At 43.8% G+C, this 12,927-nt stretch overlaps 1 protein-coding gene across 2 annotated transcripts in view; it reads right to left on the reverse strand.

The window, feature by feature from the left end:
• LOC103176771 (ERC protein 2) overlaps positions 1–12,927 on the reverse strand; it is a 299,917-nt gene that overhangs the window by 166,176 nt on the left and 120,814 nt on the right. The gene's annotated exons all lie outside the window — the stretch shown is intronic.

Below are 12,927 nucleotides of genomic sequence, written 5' to 3' on the forward strand. Positions count from 1 at the left end.
AGATTTGAATGGTTCACTCACTCACTTGTTCTTGACTGGGATAGTAGTTGGGCCCTACCGTTGGTCTCTGTGCCCCTGAACTGGGGAGCAGGAAAACAAATCAGAGTGTCCACAGTGAAGCCTGCTGCTACGGCTCTATGTGTGGATTTCAGGCAAGGACTTTTCAGCTACTGGCATTCAGTGCGTAGCTTACGCAAAAATGTTCACAAATTGCTTTCGATCAAGTTTCGAAAAAGCACAGGATTATAGATCGGATTGAAACAAAAAATGCCTTTGAAAACCGGCTTTTTCTAAGTTACCTGATTGACATTTATTTCAGTATAAAAGTACAGTAAAAATATGTCCTTTCAATCGTGTTCATGATAGCCCTGTTTTCCTCGTTTTTAAGCAAGAAATTTTAATACGTCAAACAAAAGTCACAATAGCTTTCGGGACAATACATTGTCAAACAACTGATCTGATTGATATAGGATCAGCAAAATAATAGTTCTAAACACAGGCTCATCTAATTGAGATTTGCACCATTCATAGAACGTCAGCCAGCACTCAGAGAAATGTTTATAACAGAGTTTATTGTGTCACGGTGCTATTCTAGACCACAGTTTCTACAATAAAACCACAAAAATGCAAGTTTTTTTTATATAATCACACAGTTGTTTTTCAGTCTCTGGGGACCTTGGATTTTCTAAAGGCGAAAGGAAACGGGCTCTGACCCTGAGGCATGGTTGCTGTTTGGCACGGCCTGCGCTTGCTTGGCCTGGTGCCAGGACTGGTCGACGGAGTTCTGCCTCCGACAGATCGTTTAATCCCAAACGGGCCACGAAAGGGAAAGAGACGAACTGATGGAATTGAGTTCTGGCTAAAACTGAGAGGTGAAGCATTTAATTGACTCTCTCGTACTCTAGAAACACAGAAATCATAGGAATAGGAGGAGGCCATTCAGCCCCTCGAGCCTGTTCCACCATTCTATAAGATCACGTATGATCTGTACCTCAACTCCAATTACCTGCCCTCGCCCCGTATCCCTTAATCCCCTGAGCTAACAAATACCAAATTCTCCCCCCGCCCCAACCCCATGTTTTGAGGTCAAGGAGTTTGGTCTGGAATCCCAACAAGTTTACGTGTCTAAATGTTTAGCTATTGTGGGCTGGGCGATCATGAAACCATTTGCCGTGGTTTCCGAGACAAAACGAGTGCCATTGGGGTTTCCTTCCTGTAATAATAATAATAATCCTTGCTTTTGATATAGCGCTTTTCACGTCGGGAGGACGTCCCAAAGCGCTTCACAGAACACACTGTAAAGTGAATTGACTGTATATTTGTGGGCGAACGCGGCAGCCAATTGCGCACAGCAATGTCCCACAAACAGTCGTAGATTGAAAATGACCAATTTATTATTTTGGGGGGTTTTGGAGGGATTATTAGGCTCTGTGTGGAGTAAGGAAACTTGCCCAAGGTTTCGCCCTCTGCCTGGAATTGAACTCAGGTCTCTCACTTGCAAAGCGAGTGCTCTAACTACTGAGCTACAGGACTCCACTGTAGTTCCTCGTGCTCCAACCTGAACTAAGGTGGGTCACTGGGTGCGATGCTGGAAATATGCAGACACCAGAAAGGTTCACGTAACAATTCTCTGAGGGGTCTGGAGGAGTTACGGCTACAGCAAGTCTACCCTGACCCCTCCCAGCCCCAGAGCATTACATGTACACATCGTGGGGAACACACTGTACCAGCAACCATGTCAATAATCTGTCAAAGTCACACGTCCATGTACTATACGGTCTGTCAGCGTGGCAGGGGAACTCAGGCTGTGCTATAGGGCCGTGCCTCACACTCTGAGCAGGGGCTGGAGAATCCAGGGTATTTTCCGGGGAAATCCCATAAGTAAAGCGATAACATTCCTTCAGTTCAGGGCCACTTGCCAAACCCAGATATAAGGGCTGAATATCAATGTTCCATAACTACTCGCATTTACACAGTGACTCTATTGCCTTAGAGAAATATCACTAACTTTATCTCATTGTGGAAAAAAGTCTACAGTTCCATCCGGTCGGTATGAGTTCTTCACCGCCAGGGAATCAAGATACTAAAAGATGCTGCAAATACAACAGTAACTTCTTGTCGAGTTCTGCTCTCGTCCGTTTGAGACAACCACAACAACTTGCATTTATGTAGCCCCCCCACTCACGGAGGGTAGCATCCGAGAGGCAACCATTCACATTGCAGCAGTGACCCCAGGGGGAATATGATGCCATTTGCTCACGTGCACTATGTCAAACACGGCCAAGTGCATTCTACGTGGCTTCAAAGGGCCCCAAATTCCAGCTAGTCTCAGCCTGTAAGACCATTTTGCCTTAAAACATAAGATGGTCTAGAATAATGTTCAATTGTTCAATTCCGTCTTTATTTGGAAACAAGCTTTCTGTAGTTGTTGAAAGTTGAGGCTGAATGTAAAATTCTCTCTCCCCCATTTCTGCAAGATCTTACATTTTAAGACAAAATGATCTTCGAGGCTGATGTGAGGTGGAATTTCAAGCCACAATTAACCCAATACTGCTGTTAAGTTTGTCTAAATCAAGTTCCCTGATGATGATGATAATGATGATGACAATATTTCCTTGCATTTGAACAATTACAATCCTTTAATAGTTTTGGGGGTGGAAACATTCAAACAACTACTCTGAGATAAATGTTAACATTGTGAAACAGCCACAGAAATGAATTCAAATCATTCTCTCACGATGAACTGCACAGAAACACACCGCCCATAATCCCAGCATCACAAATCTGTCGGAAAGGCCTGAGGGGGCAGTGGCATACTATAGAATACTGTTACCACATCAATCACATCGTAAACCAGACAGAACACAAAAATACACAAAATGACAGCCGAAATAGAAACCACACCCAAAAAAAAAGCCCCAGTCAAAATGGATTTGAACTTAAAAACTTGTCACCCACACCCCCTCCTCTCCGCTTCAAACAGGGGACTTTGCAAAGACGTGCAACAGACAAAAATGCACAGACACAGTCAGAAATCAATACACAGAGGAAATAAAACAGGATATTTGCTAACAGGTTTGCGTATAGTGTATCCTGACGGGAGTCGGAGCTGTTCACTGGATGTCGGTTAAACCGGAGCAGAGTTCCTGTGGGTTGGCACAAGGCACCATCGGCCTCTGGCAAGAGCCTCTGTTTGCAAACGTTGCGTTTAAGACCCCAATGTGAAATCCGTCTCCTCATGGAAGACATTTAGTTCTTGCTTAAGTCCTTCACAGGCTCTTGCCACGATTTCAAATCGACATCTATTTCTCAAATTAATTGGGATTCTTCCTAATTACAGTCTTGACCTCCTCCATACAACAACAACAACAAGATTCCATTTATAGAGCGCCTTTCACGTCAGGAGGACGTCCCAAGGCGCTGCACAGTTTGGTCATGACCCGAGCAGGGGGGAAATGGTCAGGGTGAGGGGAGGGAAGGGAGGGAGCGAGGAGGGGGGAAATGGTCAGGGTGAGGGGAGGGAAGGGAGGGAGCGAGGAGGGGAAGAGAGTCGAGAGGGGAGCTGAAGGCACGGTCAAAGAGAAAGGTTTTGAGACCGGCCTTGAAGGAGGAAAGGGAGGAAGCGGCGAAGGCACTGGGGGATGGAGTTCCAGAGCCTGGGGGCTGAGAGGCTGAAGGCCCGACCACCGATAGTAGGGCGGTTGGGGCGGGGGACGTGGAGCAGACCGGAGCCAGAGGAACGGAGGGTACGGGCAGGTAGGTAGGGGGATAGTAGGTTGGAGAGGTAGGAGGGAGCAAGGCCGTGAATGGCCTTGTAGGTGAGGATGAGGATCTTGAAATCAATCCTCTGGGGGATGGGGAGCCAGTGGAGGCGAGCGAGGGTAGGAGTGATGTGGTCCCGAAGCCTGGTGCGGGACAGTACAGTACAGTACAATGGGATATTAGGCCATATCCCAGTCAGTTATGTGAAGTGCTTTGAGAGATCCCCTCGAAGTGAAAGGCACAACAGGTAAATGGTTGCTGTTGTTGGTACCAGAAATGGTAAAACTATTTTCTCTTTCCATTGACCTATTGTTGTTGAAAGCATTATGTTGTTGTTTTTATTTCAGATCAACAGTATTCCGGTTTCATTTTGATATCAAACTAAACACGTTCACTATGGGTCTGTGGATTTCGACGTTCACAGTGGAGTTATTTAGAATCGGGCGTCTAAAGTTTGATGTACATCAATAACATATTTGATAACTTGAAAAACACCAGAAGGTAGATTTGAAATCAGGGCGACTCGAAGAGCAAATGTCAAAAGTAATCCAAATGTCAAATAACTCCAATATGGTGTGATGTTGCGTTCCATTTCAGATCTCAGCAGCAGTAATCTCAACAATATGCTCTTTTATCCATCTTATTTGCATTGGCAATGGTTAACTTGTACATCAATCTAACTCTGTGGAACTTTAATCTATGTGCACTTTATCATAGAAGCAGGAACTAAATTAAAGCAATGAGTAGCTTATTATCAGGCGTGTCTCACTCCTTATCAGCAATGGGAATTTCTTTTTAGTTTGCTAATAGTGACATCATTCATTCTCATAGTTACAATCACAAATTCTCTGTACCCTCTTCCCCTCCCCCAGAGCTCACTACCAAACAAAGCACTCACATATCACAGGATTTCAGGGTACATACATTTGAACTAACAGTAAAGTCTCTGTATTACCATCGGAACTTGCCAAATCCTGTGACAGATGAACTTATCACCTCAGTACAAAGAGGAGCAGAAACTAATAATAATCCTTGCATCTGATATTGTGCCTTTCACATCAAGACAACGTCTCCAAGTGCTTTAGAGGAATGACTTCAGAGAGTACTGATTGTATATTTTTTAAGGGAACGCAGCAGCTAATTCTGCATAAAGCAATGCCCTGAAAGACAGCCATGAAGTGAGCAATTGATTTTTATTTTGCATGATTTGTTCGCAGGAACCCTGGGAGAAACTCTCTTTGTTAAGCATTAAGCAGTGCAGCGGAATCAAACTTCCACCTGATCGAGGAGTCAGGATCTCAGTTTAACATCTCACCGGAAGGTCAGCACCTCTGACAGCAACGCAATACATCCCCAGCACTGCACTGGAATGTCAACTGAGATGATTTTTTTAAATCCAGACCTTCTGATTCATTGTATAACCGCTATTCATAGACATTTATTTTTCACCCTCTGTGCTCAAGTTCGACAGTTGGCCCTGTGATACCTTACCCAACTAGCTGTTGTTCCTACACTAGCCTTGACCTTGAGTGCTGGCAGGCTCTTCGACTGTGAAAGGAGCCAAGCCAGTTCTGTCCTCACCTGACACGCACACACTGACATTCCCGGGGACACTCTCAATGAGGATTAAGAACAAGAGTCCTGGGTGATTTATGCCCTCCTTAATCTGTGCGACTGATTCTGATTCAGCATTTATCCCTTGCAGACATAACGTGAAGGATGTAAGGTATAGCAGCACTACAGAAACATTACCCTGTTTAGAAATAGCATGTGGGGGGGTGTGGGGGGGAGAATGACAGCAGCTGATTGATAGTAACAAAGCAACAGCAGCAGCAGCAGCGACTGGAGAAACAATACAAGCACTGGAAGGCACTGTCTGATTTCCCCTTTCCCAGTCCAGGCCACACTGAGGCCAACCACACCGTCCCTGGTGGCAGAGTCCAGAGCCGTTCACCTCCGACAATACATCAGAGGCCAGACATTTTACACTTTGAGAGAAGGAGAGAACATTAGTCAGGATTTGTTCAGCTGGCCTGGGGTGGCGGAGAGGAGATGGAGAGATTGGAAAAGCGATTGTTTCACAAAATGTACTTGCAGGGCGTTTCCTGGGGAGATTAAGTGAGGTGGAAGCCAATAACAGGCCAGATCGCAGATCGCTTGTGGGAAGAGCGGATCTGAGGCTCCCAGGTTTTAATTCGGTGTTAAAATATTTAAAACTTGTAAATTCTGATAACAGGCTAGCATTTTCATTCTGTTTAGCAGAGCTCTCAGCAATCAGTTTCAATCTCTCCCCCAAAATTTCAATGTGCATTAAATCGTTTCAGATACATTTTGGTTATTTTATTTCTTTAAGACAGATTTACGATGCATGCAGTGAGAAAGCAGCTTCCTCTGACCCACGCTCACTGAGCAGAAATTTATCTACAGCACTCTCCACACATGCCCCAGTGCTCCTGAAACCCACTGATCGCTTGTCAAAATCGTTTGCAAATAACTGGACATTAATGCCTTGGGTACCCAAAACACACAGTCAATTCACTTTACAGTGTATCCTGTGAAGCACATTGAAACGTGTCAAAGACGTGATAAGGCACCATATCAAATGCAAGGATTATTATTATTATATTACATAGCCCCACAGGTTTTGCAGGGCACGGGTTTGTACGTGGAATTTGTCAAATGGTAAATTAGCAATCTTTCCAACTTCAGTTGACGCTACGATTTAGGGCAGAATTGTAAGAGATCCACCTGGAAGTGACTCACCTGCACAATGCCATAATAATAATAATCCTTTCGTTGGTATAGCCCCTTATCACGTCGGAAGGATGTCTCAAAGCGCTTCACAGGACATAATGTAAAGTGCAGTGACTGTGTGTTTTGTGGCCGAACGCAGGAAGCAATTTGTGTGCAACGATGTCCGACAGCCATCAAGTGAATGACTAAGTACCATACAGTAGTGCATAATTCATTGTATTTTTGTCTGCCATATACCATGGATGTGATGTTGTTTCATGCAGTAACTGGAAGCATAAGAATTAGAAGTGAATAGGTCTGAAATAGCTCAGACAAAAAAAGATTGCAAAATAAATGTTTGCAGTGCATACTGCATTCGGTATTTTGTTTAAAGGAACAATGTGACATGGCAATGCAAACCGAGATAGATCACACCAGTTTGATTGATGACAGTTACAGGCACGTACTGTACCTCTGCCACTCCAACGTCAATGAACATGATCTGAGTTAGAATAGGTCAGGATGTTATTGCAGTCAACTGAATCAACCCAGTGTTCAAAAGGGAGAAATGTGCCATACAAAACCAACATGCCAATCAACACATTGCATATCGAACTGTCACAGTCATCGATGGGTGTCAATTGTCTGAAATGATGTACTTTCTTGGCATTTATACTGTAATACCAGGTTATGCTCAACAGAGGTACATAACTACTATTGATACTGGCAGACCACAATTTATTTTGGCAATAAACCAAACTCAAAGTTTAAAGGATCCTTTGCAGTTGTGAAAAACCGCACTTTCCAGTCTTAATGTTCTCTGATACAACTGTGGCCATTAGGTTACGACTAATCCAAATTCCAGGAACTTGACTGAAATAAAGCCTTACAGCAGAGCAGGTTACTTTATTTTTTTACTCTCGCCCCTTTTAAATTACTTTTATTTTCCACTGCCATTCGTTCTTCACCCCCTTGAAGTCTCCCAAGTTATTTCCCAGACGGGAGAGCAGTAGGTGACCTACTCTGAGCTGCTCTTAATCTTTTATTATTGAGGATTTAGGTGAAGGGCCAAGGCTCAATTGCAGTACACCACCGAGGCGGTAAAGAGTAACGCACAAATAAGCAAGTGGTTAAGTGACGCCAAGCCTGGGTTTTAAAAGCCTTGAGATTGAATGAGGAAGAAAGGACTGGGCAGTTTCACAAGCTGGAGGGCCTGGGAAAGAATGTTAAGTAAGAGACAGTGCGATGAATTTAGATTTCAATAAAGGGATAATAAAGGGAAGAGGAAAAGAAGTCCGTGTGGGGCAAAGTATTTGGAGGAAAAAAAAGAGAAGAGAAGCAGCACACAATAGTGTCATAAAATAAACGTAGGCCAGAAAAGTTGGAAGATAACCAGACAAATGTTTTTCTAATACCCTGCCCACGAGAGGTGCTAGAGAGGCGTTAGACTGTAGTTAGTTGCAATGGGCCACTTGCCCTTTTGGTTTCCAAAGCCACTGAAGCTTACTTGCTCAATGATTCTCTCTGGTGGCACAACTGGAGCACTCTGCGACGCTACCCTGTGTGAAGGGCACTGTATAAGGTCAAGTTATGGTTGTTGGCTCTCGCCGAGTAAGGAAACGGTGCCATCCACAGTCTCCCCTACAATCCACAATCTTTTTTTAAAAAAATGTGCTTTGCATCTCCTAGGCATTACATTTCAATTAATCTCATTCTCTCTCACCTCCAAAACCCGGCAGCAATCTTAAGACTACGAGCCTTGGCCCTCCCTTCCCTTAACCTGGGATTCGATAAGAAATTCCTATTGCTCCGTGGAAAAATAATGCGATTTAACGTGAATCAATGTGCGTTTATCAATGAATATGCAGCACCAGTGCCTCCGCCATACTATTCAGATATTTTAAGTACTTCTACTAAATATTTTCTTTCCATTTCAATCTACGTCAAAAGGTAGCAAGCCAGTTTCTAACTGAGTAGCAAGTGTGTCCCTGAGCTCAATGGTTACACAACTCATTAGGAGAAATTCTATAGCATTCCACTGCAACAAAATCACTGTACGCTAATTGGAAACAGTAATTTAACCATTAACGTCAGCAGCTTCTAGAATATTAGCCTCCCATATGGTGTAACTTAGCTACTGTCGTCCTCCGAGCTGCAGAAAAAGAGCTGATTTAATTGGGATGGACTATCAATACTGATATGTTCAGATATGCCATTCATATCTATCAGTGTTACAGAAAGTGTGTGTTACTGTGACTAAGCAGAGTGGTCTGGAGCTTCACCTCCCTGCCTTGCATGTCTCATCACTAAGCTGAGACTTCACTCTGTTTCCCTATCACTATCCTATTGCAGCTCTGATGCTACAAGCCAGTCAAACCCATGCACCAAGTCAGCATTATTCTTCATTATTTCATTAATCTGGAGGATAATTGGAACAAAAAAGACTGGCGTTACTGGCATGGCTTTGAAACATTAAGTGCAGAAATGGTGGTTCTAGTTAAAAACTGACTTGGTACCTTTCCACAGAGATTATTTGATTTTGCCCACAAAATATACAGTCAATTCACTTCACAGTGTATTCTGTGTAGCGCTTTTGGATGTCTCTCTAAGGCGCTATATCAAAATGCAAGGATTATTATTATAATATTCTAAATTTGAAGATCAATTCTCAAAAAGCAATGGCTGACAAGTGCTATTGTGCCTGTCACCCTTAGCATTCTCCTCCGTATCCGTGAGTGAATATCCAACAACAACTTGCATTTATATCGCGTGGGTTAGTGTCCAGGAACTCTTATATCCCGGCAAAGCCCACCAGAAAGTATGCCTATCCCTTTTGGAGCACTTTGAACTATCCAGCGTCATGAATCCTTCCCCTTTCCTGGTTCTTGCAATGCTATTGCATGCTACATCATCTCTAGTTTTGTTTAAATCAAGCCTGAACTGGTGATGGAGACATTGGTCGAAGAACTAGTTGAAGCTGCTGTATTGAAAGATGGACTCAATGTCACTGCCCTTAGTTCAAGGACAAAGGAACTTTGTTGTGGGTGATGGATGACAAAGAGGCTCTTTCAACAGTAGTTAGTGGTGAAGAGCTGCAGTGAGACCTGGAGGAGGCTGTGTGAGAAGCAGAGGAGCCAACACTCAACTGTTGCTTTTAGCAGTAGCATGATCTAAATAAGGAACATCCCACAACATTGTACTCCTTGTGTGACTCACAGAATATCTGAAAGTATTACAATCCTTGCATTGGATAAAGCGCCTTATCATGTCTTCGAGACATCTCAAAGCCCTTCACAGAACACCATGTAAAGTGAACTGACTGCATTCTGTCGGTTGCGAGGGGAAAGGCTAACGTGTCTGTGTCCTAGAATCTCCCAGGCCCACGATCCCCTGTTCACCCGTATTGAAGAATGTTTTTTTCTCAGGGTGAGGGATTGTCACAGTGGGGAGGGAAGAGAAAGAGGGAGGGAAGAGAAAGAGGGAGGGAGTGAGGTCAAACCCGTGTTGTTCTCTAACACAATGAGTCAGTCTGGTTGAGTTTGTTTTTAAGCTCCGTTCAGCTATCAGGCAGGATTGAGAGCTCTCAGAGTGAGCCTGTTGTGTTCCAATCACTGCTCAAATATCTGGACTTCGCAGGATGTTACCTACTGAACCTACTCCTGTGGGAATGGAGATATTCACTAAGCCAGTTAACATGAACCTTGACAGAACCAGGTGTGAAACCAAAGTCTAGCATGTTTCTGAAGTCAGGAACAGATTTGAAGGATTCCACACACTTTGTCAGATTCTGACTTTCTGTCAGACCATTTTTACTGGTCCTAGAATCTGACAGAAAGCTTCTGCCACTTGCTGTCAAACACTACTTGGGTGGCAGGTTTTCTGTGCGCAATAACTGTCTGAATTGCCTCTTTCTGTGGGCTTTGAGCACTCAACGCTCACACTCAATTAGCGTGCAGTCAGTCAGACTGGAAAGTGAAAAAACTCCCTTTTTATGGGACTTTCAAACTTCCCTGCATGGCAAACAATGAGGTGATTTTTTAATTGGCGCAACTTAGTGGGAAATAAAAGCCATTATGGCCAGAAATGAACTGTTTTTCTGGCCTCCCCTCAACTCTTCTCACTTTCCAAAAGGGAGGAAATACATTCAGCAATTTCCACAACCAGGAAACGAGAAAACGATCGAGAGCGTTTGCCAAGCTATCCCCAATCCCTAGAACTTTAGAGGTTCCTTCAAGGCACCGTGCGCTAGATGATTCAATAGTTGAGCAGCAATATAGTGAGCCATACAGATGATGAAGGTGTTAGGTTCTATCCCTGGTCTCCGTCAAATGAGCTCATCTCATCGAGGACAACAGTGCAAGCACAATAGCGCTCGAGATTCTGGAACAGAAAGAAGAAGAAAGCATTCCTCCCCGGGTCTTTGCTCCTGATCCTTGTCCTGTGACCCTATTCGCAAAGTTGAGCAAGGCTCAATGTAATGTCCGCCATGGATGAATTGTCTGCTAGAATTCACTCGTATGCCAGACAACTGATCATGCCCCCACCTCGTCAAGACTCACACATGAAAAATTGTCATTTGGATGAGATAGCAGAGGGCTGTCAGTGAAATTGTACCTTGTATGACTCACTGCCCTGGGGGGGGTGGAGGAAAGTTAAACTTTTTGTTCTCTGTTGTGCCAAATAATGGCCTCATGTAGACTTTGGCATGCTGATCCACAAAGGCAGCTGCAGTGGTCTCCCCAAAGAGTACTCTGTTAAGTCTTTGTTGTGATCCTGTTTCTAGCAGAAAAAGTAGTAACTATTTCTGCATATCCAGAGAATTCTCCTCACACAAGACCACCACCGCTCAATAGATTGGTTGCTCAAAGCTTGGTGCCCAGCTTAATTGTTGATACTTGTGCTTTGTACCATGCCTCTTCTCATCAAAACACCTCACTCTTTAAGTGTGAGATATACACCCACTCTCCCCTCACTCCTCTACTTACTCCCAGCTTGGCAGGGGAAAGGAGGCAGGCACTATTAGACACAAAGGGAATATGGACCCACTGAACATATATAGCCACCCAAATTATTTATACATCCAGTCATGAGCCCCAAACAAACAATACAACATACCATTGCTTCCCTTCCAGCTGTCAACACTTGCCTTCAGGCAAGCATGCAACACAACAAACAGAATGGCATTACACACGTCCAGAGGGACACTCATTATCCAAATTGTCCTCTGCCGAAACGCTACTATAGATTTAAAACAAACAGTTGGGTCTGAATGCAAAATACCGATTCAGATATTTCCAAATAGACTTCAATCAGTCTTGTTGGAAAGAAGTCTCAATACCCTCTTCAGACTCATGAGTCTGAAGAGGGTATTGAGGGAGTCCTGTAGCTCAGTGGTTAGAGCACTCGCTTTGCAAGCGAGAGACCTGAGTTCAATTCCAGGCAGAGGGCGAAACCTTGGGCAAGTTTCCTTACTCCACACAGAGCCTAATAATAATCCTCCAAAACCCAAAACAATAATAAATTGGTCATTTTCAATCTACGACTGTTTGTGGGACATTGGCTGCCGCGTTCGCCCACAAATATACAGTCAATTCACTTTACAGTGTGTTCTGTGAAGCGCTTTGGGACGTCCTCCCGACATGAAAAGCGCTATATCAAATGCAAGGATTATTATTATTATTATTATATTATTATGAGCTCAGATTGTGGCCACCTTTTAAACCTTGAGAAAGCTTGGGAATTTCAAACGTGTATGAAGAGGGTAATGCTACATCCCATCAGAGATGATAAATACCCAAACTGCGGAAGGGAATAATTGGCATTTTCCCCGGAGGGTGGGGAGCAGCAGATCCACCAATGGTTTTGCTCCTGGTGGCAGAAGGCCTACATTTATATGTACAAATGAGCCCAGAACAGACTTTCCTTACAGCTGCGGTCTATCACTTAAGCTGCCGCTGGTGAGAAAACTGCAAAGCAGCTGGTAGGAATTCACTCAAGGGGTAAACAAACCTTCCTTTTAAATGTTACGTGGCACATGGCTCAGTGTCTGCTCTAGTTTGGGGGGAGTCTGGATCGGGAAACCTGAAAACGAACATCTTTCACCAGGTTAAACTATGGTTAGTACCAATGGTATTACTGCTTCCCATTATCATCATCATACTACTAATAATCATAATAATAATACTTGCATTTGTTACAGCGTCTTTCATGGCAGGACATCCTAAAGCACTTCACAGCATTTACTGTGAAGTGACTGTATTAATGGGACCATCAATGGGGATAATCCATTGTTCCTTTCATCAACCAACTAACTCTATCTTCTACTTATTATGTGTGCTATTGTAACAGTAGCAGAGAATTCCCCCTCTCGGGGGGTTTAACAAGGAGATAGATCCTTGGAAAGTAAAGGATATTAAGGCATATGGAGAGAAT

The sequence above is a fragment of the Callorhinchus milii genome, unplaced genomic scaffold (genome assembly GCF_018977255.1).
Source record: "Callorhinchus milii isolate IMCB2004 unplaced genomic scaffold, IMCB_Cmil_1.0 Scaffold12, whole genome shotgun sequence".
Lineage (NCBI taxonomy): Eukaryota > Metazoa > Chordata > Chondrichthyes > Chimaeriformes > Callorhinchidae > Callorhinchus > Callorhinchus milii.